General features: G+C 41.0%; 1 protein-coding gene across 2 annotated transcripts in view; it reads left to right on the top strand.

Annotated features, from left to right (window-relative positions):
- Positions 1–10179, top strand: part of GCNT1 (glucosaminyl (N-acetyl) transferase 1) — a 39389-nt gene that overhangs the window by 14436 nt on the left and 14774 nt on the right. Inside the window, exon 1 of one of the 2 annotated variants that reach the window (XM_032290681.1) lies at positions 2443–2501. The exons of the other annotated variant lie outside the window; for it this stretch is intronic. The gene's annotated coding sequence lies outside the window, so the exon portion shown is untranslated. Of the gene's footprint in view, positions 1–2442; positions 2502–10179 lie in introns of those variants that run through there. 2 annotated transcript variants of the gene reach the window in all.

Here is a 10179-nt window from a genome sequence, read left to right as displayed (position 1 = left end):
AAAAAAAAAAAAAAAAAAAAAAAAAAACAAACGAAAAGGAAAGGAAAGGTTCAGCCACTAGTAATCAAAGAAATAACAAAAAGAAACTTTGATGATGTACCATTTTACCGTTGCAATATCAGCAAAAATAATTATGCAGTATATTCATGTGCAGTCATTTAACATTATATATAATTAAAATGTATAGTAAATGTAGAGCAAATGGTATCCAGATGTTACTGGGGACAGTAAAAGTATGGTTTATTTGGAGGCAAACAAGAGGCAATGAAACAAGTAGTGACCTGAAATCCCCACTGCTGGGAATTCCAAGGAAATCCTTTAAAAGCAAAAGAGAAAACAAAGCTATGAATACACAAAGGTATTCGCAGCTCATATTTATATCAGTATAATTTGGAAATAACCTTAATATCCAACCATAAGACTCAAACATTGTGACAAAAGCAAATGATACTTTGATAGCCGATACATCAAAAAAGAATAGGAAATGAAATCGCTGCTGCTATGATATCAGAGCAAAAATGCAAGTGATGCGTAAGGATAAGTACCAGAAGAGAACATGGAGCGTGAACGCAGAGGGTGTGTAAGTGAAGAAGACTGTCAATGGATTTTTGGTTTTGGGAAATTATCTTAACTATATGCTTTGCAAGTATATTTAATTGGAGTTTATGTTGGAAAATTGTCACCATTTTATCCCAATTGGCAATTTTTAAAGAAAATTACTGGCTGGGCGTGGTGGTTCACACCTGTAATCCTAGCACTTTGGGAGGCCAAGGCGGGTGGATCACCTGAGGTCAAGAGTTTGGGACCAGCCTGGCTAACATGGTGAAACGCCATCTCTACTGAAAATACAAAAATTAGCCAGGTGTGGTGGCATGTGTCTGTAATCCCAGCTACTCCGGAGGCTGAGGCAGGAGAATCGCTTGAACCCCGGCGGGGGTAGAGGTTGCAGTGAGCCGAGATCACGCCACTGCACTCCAGCCTGGGTGAAAAGAGCAAAACTGTCTCAAAAAAAAAAAAAGGAATATCAAAAATACAAACATTTCAGAAGTTTTTGACTAAACATCCCCCTCTCCAAAAAAGAAGATGCTAACTGAATAGTTTTGGGTGTGTGCTTCTCACAGTTTCTCCAGTGTGTATTTATAATATATTGATTTGGAGGCTTTTGTTGTTGTTGTTTGGTTTTTGAGACGGAGTCTCTGTCTGTCACCCAGGCCGGAGTGCAGTGGCACGATCTCTATTCAAGTCATTCTCCTGCTGAGTAGCTGGGATTACAGGTGCATGCCACCATGCCCAGCTTTCTCTGAACATGCTGAGGCGCAGCTCATCTCTGAATACCACATCATCTCACATACCTCTTTTCATGTCATTACAATGAGAATTACTTCGTTCTTGGCTTTAGTGCTAATTTCAAATTCAATAACTGTACAAAAATATAATTTAGATGATGTGAAAATGGAGAATAAAGATTGCCACTCAGATTTATGAAGCTGTTTAAAGGGCACATTCACAGCTTAGAACACAAATAAGTCCGTGAGGGTTGAAGAGGTTGCTCTGACGTGTCTTAGCACTGAAGTTTTCAAAAAGAGTTTGTAACATTCATATGTGCAGGAAGATTTAGGAGATTCTGGAGCTCCTTGAAAGGTTAGAGGCAGGGAAAGGTATAATTAGAAGCTGTTAATAACTGGATCCAGTGTTGTTCTTGGCCAGAAAGAGAGACTATGCTCTGTTCTGTTTGTTCCCCCGGGAGGCAGCCCTGGGCTGAGCCCTTGCCTCACCTCTTACTGCTGGTAAACTGGAGTAAATGACCATATTCAGAGCAGTGAAAGCCTTGGCTTCTTTACCTGTTAAGTGAGAATAAAAATAGCTACTACAGGGTGATGAGAATTAAATAAGAAAAGATACGTAAAATGCTCGGCAAAGTATTTGCTAATTGTTAATATTAGCAGTTTCCTAAATTCTGAGATAACTTTGTAAAAAGCACCATCCATTTGATATCATCTCTAAAGGAAGTAAAAAAAAAAAAAAAAAAAAAAAAACCACAATAATGAGCACACTTCGTGTCAGTGGGTATCAATTTCGAAAAATGTCAATGTAAGGGAAGAAAACGTTCACAGACTTGGAAATACAGTACATATTAGTATTTTGCCTTAGAGTGGGACTCCTTCTATCACAAATCTGCTAAAGAACAGCAAAGTGCTTTATTACTTAGGAACTGGGGATCCCTTAAATAAATCCAGCTGCTCCTTTGTGCAGGTAAGGAGACCAAAGTCCAGAAAGGTGAAGGTCAATCCCAAAGACAGGATATAAGTACCACCCAGTACAGTTTGAGGCCGGTTGTTTTCTGGGTTTCTTTTTAGGGTTTTGTTTGTTTGTTTTGAGACAGAGTCTCTCTTTGTCACCCAGGCTGGAGTGCAATGGCGTGATCTCTGCTCACTGCAACCTCTGCCTCCCAGGTTCAAGCGATTCTCCTGCTTCAGCCTCCCGTGTAGCAGGGACTACAGGTGGGAGCCACCATTCCTGTCTAATTTTTATCTTTTTAGTAGAGGTGAAGTTTTGCCATGTTGACCAGGCTGGTCTCAAACTCTTGACCTCAGGTGATCCTCCCAACTCAGCCTCATAAAGTGCTGAGATTACATGCCTGAGCCACTGTGCCGGGCCTGGCTTTCTTTTTAGATATTCATTCTAGAGTATCTAAAATCATGTTAGACTCCCAGACAATAATTTAGAACCTGTAAGTACTGCACTTTCATTTCCTTCTCTGGAAAAGAGTAGGAGTTATAAGGCACACTTAACACAAAGCATCCAGGATGCTGCCCTACATTTTTTGGGAGAAAGGAAGTGGATTTTGTAATATTTGGACATGTGTTGTTTTTTATTTTTATTTATTTTTTGAGTTCATGCTAATTGAATAGACCCAGGGAGTAGCGTGGGTACAGGGGTGGGAGACAAGCCTAAGACTCCACTGGAGCCACTAAGAGCTCACCAAAGCACCCACATGGATAGATTCACAGAGACAGAGCGATGTGGGGATTCAGTGCTGAAGTGAGAGACCATGCTGATCATTCCTGTTTATTGAGCATCAGCTGTGTGTACCAGTCACTGTGCTTGGTGCTTTACAGATTACTTAATCAGCACCGACCAAATGAGATGCTCATTACGATATCTCCATTTTTCAGGCGAGGAAAGTAAGGCTCAAAGGGGTTAAGCAACTTGCAGAAACCATGCGTTTAGGAAGTAACATAGGATATGTCTCCACTTCTGTTTGACTTCATACTTCTGTTTTGCTCTGTGGCCTCCAACAGTGAATGATGTTGGATTTCAAAGAGGGGCAATCATTGTGCTTTGGGAAAGAACACATGGAAGGGTTTGGGCTGGATTTTGAACATGTAGAGGAAATCAGGAAGAGAGTGCTTTTTATTTTTGCTCATGGTTAGCCTTATATTTTGTTGTTTGGAAGAAGAATACTTCTGACAGTCACATTTAGCAATCTGAAAATCCGGAATTTGAGGGCTACCTCTAAAAACAAGGAATCTAGAATTTGAGAATTAGCATTTCTGAGACCAAGGAACCATTTAGGAGGCTAAAGTACTTCAAACTGGGACTGTTCAGAAAACCAAAGACGTGTGTGTCCTATGTGACACAAAGGATGAGTGACCTCAGGGCCAAAACCCAGGCCCACCTCATCTTTAAGAGGAGACAAAATGAACTTCAATTTTCCATAAAACTGTGGTGTTCTATTTGGTGTTATAACTATCTAATTTTAGATTTGAAAAAGAAAAATCTGCATTACTCTTCAGTGTGGAATTTCAAGTAGACAATGAGATCTTTTATTCTCATTTTTGGCCTGCAGTGATAATGAGGTTGAAGATTGCTAAAAAAAAAAAAAAAAAAAAAACCAAAACCAAACAAACAAACAAAAAAACACTAGGGCCAGGCACAGTGGCTTACATCTGTAATCCCAGCACTTTGGGAGGCTGAGGCGGGTATATCACTTGAGGTCAGGAGTTCAAGATCAGTCTGGCCCACATGGTGAAACCCTATCTCTACTAAAAATACAAAAATTAGCTGGCCATGGCAGCGCATGCCTGTAATCCAGCTACTCGGAAGACTGAGACAGGAGAATCACTTGAACCTGAGAGATGAACGTTGCAGTGAGCCGAGATTGCACCACTGTGCTCTAGCCTGGGCAACAGAAGAGATTCCATCTCAAAAAAAACCAAACCAAAACAAAACAAAAAACCACTATTTGTTTTCAGTATGATATTTCTGCCTAAGCCCATCAAAGTTGGCCTTTGCAAATGAAGTCTCCTGCCTGAGAGGACAGGTTTTTTCCATGTGAAAGTTAGTTTTGCTATTACTTATAGTTTAAGCAAATTGAGGTAACAGTAAAAATGCACAGGCCTTCAGAAACACGCTGGCCTTTTGGAGGGAGTTGGGTAATCTTAGTTCTTTTGTCTCTAAACTTTCTTGACACTAAACTAAAAAGGTTTTTTCTTTTCTTCAGACAACCTGAAATCATAGCTAATTATATTTTCTTAATATATTATTATTTTTACTATTTTGAGACAGAGTTTTGCTCTTGTTGCCCAGACTGGAGTGCAATGGCGTGATCTTGGCTCACCGCAACCTCTGCCTCCCGGGTTCAAGTGAGTCTCCTGCCTCAGCCTCCCGAGTAGCTGGGATTACAGGCGTGTGCCACCACACCCAGCTAATTTTGTATATTTAGTAGCGACGGGATTTCTCCATGTTGGTCAGGCTGGTCTCAAACTCCTGACCTCAGGTGATCCTCCCACCTCAGCCTCACAAACTGCTGAGATTACAGGCGTGAGCCACCGCGCCCTGCTAAATTATTATACTTTTTTGAGACAGAGTCTCCCTCGGTTACCAGGCTGCAGTGTGGTGGTGCAATCTTGACTAACTGCAGCCTCTGCCTCCCATGTTCAAGTGAGTCTCATGCCTCAGCATCCTGAGGAGCTGGGATTACAGGTGTGTACCACCACGCCTGGCTAATTTTTGTATTTTTAGCAGAGATGGGGTTTTACCATGTTGGCCAGGCTGGTCTCGAACTCATGGCCTTATGTGATCTGCCTGCCTCGGCCTCCCAAAGTGCTGGGATTACAGGCATGAGCCACCACACCCAACCTCTTAAATTAATTTTAAAAAGCCTCTTCCAAGTAACATTCTTCATCTCATTCGTTTATCTGCTCTGAAGGTGCATCTAGTCACATAGTAACCCAGCTGCATCTTTTAAAATGATAAGAGGTTAAAAACTCCCAAGGTTAAATCTGAGGAAATTCAGTGCATTAAGCATATTCACACTGTTGTGCAGCCATCTCACACTGTCCATTCCCAGAACTTTTCATTATCCCTAACAGAAACTCTGTACTCATGAAAACAGTAGCTCCCCATTCTTCCCTCCCCTGGCCCCTGGAAAGCACCATGCTACTTTCTGCCTCTGCGCATTTGACTAGGTACCTCCGTAAGTGGAACCATAGGGTATCTGTGCTATTGTGTCTGGCTTATTTCTGTTAGCATAATGCCTCCAGGATTCATTCATGTTGTACCATAAGCCAGAATTTCATTCCTTTTTTAAGGCCAAATACTAATCTGTTGTATGGATATACCACGTGTTGCTTATCACTTGCTTTTTGTAACCATTAGTATAGTCTTCATTCAGATACAGTACAATCATGGACATTCCTTTGGCTTTCAAGGGAATGAATGAAATTTGTATGGGAAAAGCCATATATATATTTCTAGCAATACATTTCAAATTTAAAGAGAAGTTGGATGAAGGATATTGGTATTGAGAAAGCACTGCAACTAACAGTAGAGGTATTAGTATGACTTTTGTTTTCTGTTGAAAACACAAATATTACCTCTTGAGACCACATGATTGTAGAATCCTTTTTGAATCCTTACATTTTCTCATTTTCATTCTTGCTTTGATACTGATGCAGCCAGCATCTGCAAGCCCTGCTGCTTTGCCCTGGGCCCTGCTATGGTGGCCAAACATGATGGAGAAAAGAGATGGGCCTGGGAAGGGGGAGCCCTCAGCAGGTTCATTCTTGTGTATTGGGTCTGCCCTGCTGGTGCCCTCATTTCATCCTTCCTCTCTCTTTTTTTTTTTTGTTCCATTAATGTATCATCTCCAGGTTCTTGGGGAAAGGACTAGCCCAGGACAGTTATTGGGTGTCCTTTCATCCTTTCAAGCTATCATTTTGTGTTTGTTTTAATTGTTTTGAGCAGCGTCTCGCTCTCTCACCCATCCTGGAGTGCAGTGGTGCCATTACAGCTCACTGCAGCCTCAGCTTCCCAGGCTCCAGAGATCCTCTTACCTCAGCCTTCCAAGTAGCTGGGACCACTGGTGTGCACCACACCTGGCTGATTTTTGTATTTTTTGTAGAGACGGGGTTTCACCGTGTTGCCCAGGCTGGTCTCAAACTCCTGAGCTGAAGTGATCTGCCCATCTCAGCTTCCCAAAATGCTAGGATTACAAGCGCGAACCATTGTGCCTGGTGCATTTTCTGTTTAAAGAGAGATCAGATGAGAACAGCGTTGACCTTTAGTCTCGTGTGTGTGTGTTTGCGTGTGTGTGTGTACTTACTGTTTACAAAAAAAAGTTTCCAGAACAATGTCTTGGTTTTTCCCCATTTCCTTCTTTTTGCGTGACAGTTTTAGCCTGTGCACAGTTACCTGGCAAACCTCATTATACACGTGAGGGATCATCCCAGGGGAGGGTCGAGCTGGCCCTGGAGCACCGCTGTGGCTGCTCCTTTGCAGAACTTTTCTGCATTCTGCTTCTCAGGTGGGCTCATTTCTGTGAGACCATTTTAATGATTCTGTGTGTGTGTATGAGTGAAAGTGACCCCGTTTATCATTACTTTTTTCATTTCTTTACTGAAACGTGCACTTGTTTGCACGGACATGCTTACCAGTTTACTCGTTGTGGCTCATGATATTGAGAAACAGACTTTGTGTCATAACAGAGTGGGGAAGGATGTCCTTAGGGTTTTGGAACCCAAGTAGCAAACAGCTGTTATCTCTTACCTTCCTCTTCTTTTAAAAGCTGCTTTTCAGTGCATATCACAATCTCCTCTTCCCCTCAGGCTTCCTTTGCCTCAGGTTTCCCCTGTCTGAGCAAGCCAAAGAAGTGGGAAATGCATTTCTTTTCTATTTTCTAATATCTAAAACTTATCCATTTTCTTTTTTTTTTTTTTTTTTTTTTTTTTGAGATGGAGTTTTGCTCTTGTTACCCAGGCTGGAGTGCAATGGCACGATCTCGGCTCACCGCAACCTCCGCCTCCTGGGTTCAGGCAATTCTCCTGCCTCAACCTCCTGAGTAGCTGGGACTACAGGCACGCGCCACCATGCCCAGGTAATGTTTTGTATTTTTAGTAGAGACGGGGTTTCACCGTGTTGACCAGGATGGTCTCGATCTCTTGACCTCGTGATCCACCCGCCTCGGCCTCCCAAAGTGCTGGGGTTACAGGCTTGAGCCACCGCACCCAGCCAAACTTACGCATTTTCAAGATTCGGGTCAATTGTAATTGAGGAAGCCTTCTCGGATTCTTTCTTTTTCTCCTGATGAATTTACAGTTTTCCGATTTGTGACATAGACTGAGGTGTATTTCATCTTTCCTGTAGAGTCAACAGACAGAAAGGGCAGCTGTCAGTTCTTCCCCCAGGCTGTCAGCTGGTGTGTCCCTGGCTGTGCCTTTGGGAGAGAGAGCATGGGGAAAGAGAGGATGCTTTTTCTTCTGCTAATGTGCTAATAAATACTGTTTCCATCAATGAATAAAATGGAAGGCTTATTTAAATGACAGTTTGTCTCAAAGTAGTATAATGAGTAAATGAAAAAAATTCTATAGAACTTTTCATGTCATTAATTCAGGCATGGAGAACCTATATTTTTTTCTTCTGTATATGAACTACACAGATGAAGCCTAATTTTATTTCTTTTCATCTAACTTAAAATTAGAAGCCATCAAATTTCATTAATTATGTATTTTTAAATGTTTATATAATTATAAAATATGCTTTAATATAGGATTACTCAAAAAAAAAAAAAAAAAGCTGGGCGTGGTGCCTCACGCCTGTAATCCCAGCACTTTGGGAGGCCGAAGTGGGAGAGTTGCTTGAGGCCAGGAGTTCGAGACCAGCCTGACCAACATGGTGAAACCATGTCTCTACTAAAAATACAAAAATTAGCCAGGTGTGGTGGCACGTGCCTGTAGTCCCACTCGGGAAGCTGAGATTGTGCCACTGCACTCCAGCCTGGGTGACAGAGCAAGACTTTGTCTCCAAAAAAAAAAAAAATCATATATATATATATATATATGATTAAACAGTGAATGGAATTTCAAAAAGAATGGAGAAAAGGAAACTCCTATACCCATTCTGCTTGTGAAGACTTTAGGACAAGCTTCTCCAACCCACGGCCCAGGATGGCTTTGAATTCTGCCCAACATAAATTTATAAACTTTCTTTAAACATTGTGAGATTTTGTGTGTGTATGATTTTTTTTTAAGCTCATCAGCTGTTGTTAATGTTAGTGAATGTTATGTGTGGCCAAAAATATTTCTTTTTCCGGGGAATGAGGCCCAGGGAATCAAAAAAATTGGACACCCCTGCTTTAGAATATTGATTTGTATCAGTTATATGTAAAAACCGATTAGCCATCTTTATAGGTCTTAGTTTTATCACTCCCTGTGAGGCTTTTTAAACGTGTGTTCTTATTTTAATCAGAGTTTAAAAAAGAAGATATTTCCACAAGCATGTCGAGAACTATGAAGGGTCCGAGGTTTTACCCTACTTGAAAGCCAACGAGCCTGTTAGACAATTTTCATGGATCCTGGCTAAAGACACAGACTTCTGGGCCAGAGATGAAGTGCCATTTACGACCTATATTAAGCAGGAGTAGAGGATCAGCATTTTTCCTATAGGTTGCTGGAGCCTTAATTCCCACAGGGCAACGTGAAGGGGGCCAAGTGATAATGACAAACTGGGTTGCATTATGGAAAGAAACCCTGAGTTTAGAGAAGCCGAATCTTTTATAGTGGGCAGTAGGCATGCTGTGCTTTGCCCCAGGTGACATTGTCTTCATTATATTGTCAGTAAGAAGGTTTGCCCTTTGCTGGAGAGGGAAGCACCATCTCTGTCTTTCTAGGCTGTTTGCTATAAAAATAGCCTTTAAAAAAATTATCTGGAACAAAAGGACAGTTAGCACCCACATACGGGATATACCCATGGAGAATTGCCTCCCAACAAAGAGTTGTACTTATGAAAAACAGCATGCTTCTCTCAATGGCCCCAGAATTTCCTGCTCCCTGGAACTCTGTTGTCCAATAGAAATATAATGTGAGATATAAAATTTTCTAGTAACAGCCTAAAAAAAAGAAACAGGTAAAATTCTATTTTTTTCCTTTTGAGACAGGATCTTACTCTGTTAGCCAGGATGGAGTGCCAGTGGTATGATCATGGCTCACTGCAGCCTCAATTTCCAGGGTTCAGGTGATCCTCCCACCTCAGCCTCCCAGGTAGCCGAGATTACAGGCATGCGCCACCACACAGGGTTAATTTTCTTTTTCTTGTGGAGATGGGGGTCTCACTGTGTTGCCCAGGCTGGTCTTGAACTCCTGGACCCAAGTGATACTCCTACCTCAGCTTCCCAAAGTGCAGGGATTACAGCTGTGAGCCACTGCACCCAGCCAAATTAACAATAGTATCTTTAGTATAGCAAATTTTTATAATTTTAATATATAAACAATATAAAAAGTTGTTAGTGAAATATTGAAATGATACATGTGTCTACTATTTCTATTACAATATACTAAAAATAGTATCTTACATGATGTCATTAAAGTGAAATATAGTCCTACCAAAACAGTAATGTGTTTAAGGGAAAGACATTTTATACTGCTTCAAGTTTTAAAATGTCATTAATTAAAATTAAAAAATGATTTGTTGAGACTAGCTGCATTTCAAGTGCTCAGTAGTTACACGTGATGAGTAGCTAACATTCCCTACTACATAGTCCTGAAAGGAACCATTTTCAACTTTTTACAGATTTCTTTGGGTGTATATTTTCATATTTCTCAATAATAATGCTTATACTCTTTCTAAATTATTTAGCTTTAAGTTCTATTATAAAGGAGGGTTTTTGTTTTTTGTTTTTTG

The sequence above is a fragment of the Sapajus apella genome, unplaced genomic scaffold, assembly GCF_009761245.1.
Source record: "Sapajus apella isolate SASKATOON/1434 unplaced genomic scaffold, GSC_monkey_1.0 scaffold24, whole genome shotgun sequence".
NCBI classification, from domain to species: Eukaryota; Metazoa; Chordata; class Mammalia; order Primates; family Cebidae; genus Sapajus; species Sapajus apella.
The sequence above is the reverse complement of the archived record's forward strand: the minus strand, read 5'-3'. Positions and strand labels throughout refer to the sequence as shown.